Raw genomic sequence first — 1241 nt, forward strand, 5'->3', positions numbered from 1 at the left:
CCAACCTTCCTTCCGAGGAGTGGCTGGTGGGTTTGAACCGCAAGCCTTCTGGTGAGCAGTTAAGTGCCTTAGGCACTATGCTACCGGAGCTCCCACTAACAAATTTGTCTGGAAGAAGTGCAGCCAGAATGTTCCTTAGAGGCCAAAATGGCCAGACTTTGTCTCACCTACTCGGGTCATGTTGTCAGAAGGGACCATTCTCTGGAGAAAGATGTCATGTTTGGTAAAGTGGAGGGTCAACAATAAAGGGAAAGGCCCTCAACAAGATGGATTGACACAAGGACTGCAACGATGGGCTCAGGTATAGGAGAGATCACGAAGCTGGCATGGGACCAGGCGGTGCCTCGTTCTGTTGTACATAAAGTCGCTATGAGTCAGAGACAATGCAACAGCACATAACAACAACAAACATTTGTCTTTTGACAAATGTTTTAAAGAAATCCACTTAATAAGCATAAAATTAACCATGGCAATATTTTCACTTTTAAGCTATAAAAGAGTAATGGATATGACATATTTACTGTGGTATGCAAAAAAAAAAAAAAAAGGAAAAAACATTTTTGACTGTTTTTCTGTTAAGTATGTTGTTAAGAATCCATATGAGAAAAGTTTTATAAGAAAATCTTGAAGGCAGTTATATGAGAATTGATTTAATATTAACTTAAACTGAAAAAATAACTGAGTTATGGTCTTTATCATGTAATTTTGGCAAGACATATATTCTCTCTGCGTCCAATTTACTGGCCTAGATAAGCTAGGTTACCTCCCAAATTCTGCTTTTGTAACATTTACAAAGTGAAAGGTGATGGTTCATGGTAAACTATGTGCCTTTGACTTCATTTCTAGATGGAGATAATGTAAAGTTACCAGACGATCTGTGTCTGAGTCTCTGTTACCTTAACAACTGCGTGTGATTCATCACATCAAAATAATTTCTTCCATAAGATTTGTTCATACGAGTCTTTAATTGCCATCTTATATAATTGCTCATTCTCATTAATCATTTTACTATTTTACTCACGTTAATTATGTTCTTTTAAGAGTTTAGGAACAATGAGATTACCTTTGTTTTGAAATCTGACTAAGGTCAGATTAATCCAAATTAAAATAAGAGTGAGTGCTTTGTTTTTCTTTTCCTCTCTGAAACTTGAACTTGTCTATGAGGGAGCTCTGGTAGCATAGTGGCTAAGACACTTGCCTGCTAACCAGAAAGCTGGCGTTCAAACCCACCAGCCACTCCT

The sequence above is a fragment of the Orycteropus afer genome, unplaced genomic scaffold, assembly GCF_000298275.1.
Source record: "Orycteropus afer afer isolate SDZICR_OR568_19922 unplaced genomic scaffold, OryAfe1.0 scaffold00063, whole genome shotgun sequence".
Lineage (NCBI taxonomy): Eukaryota > Metazoa > Chordata > Mammalia > Tubulidentata > Orycteropodidae > Orycteropus > Orycteropus afer.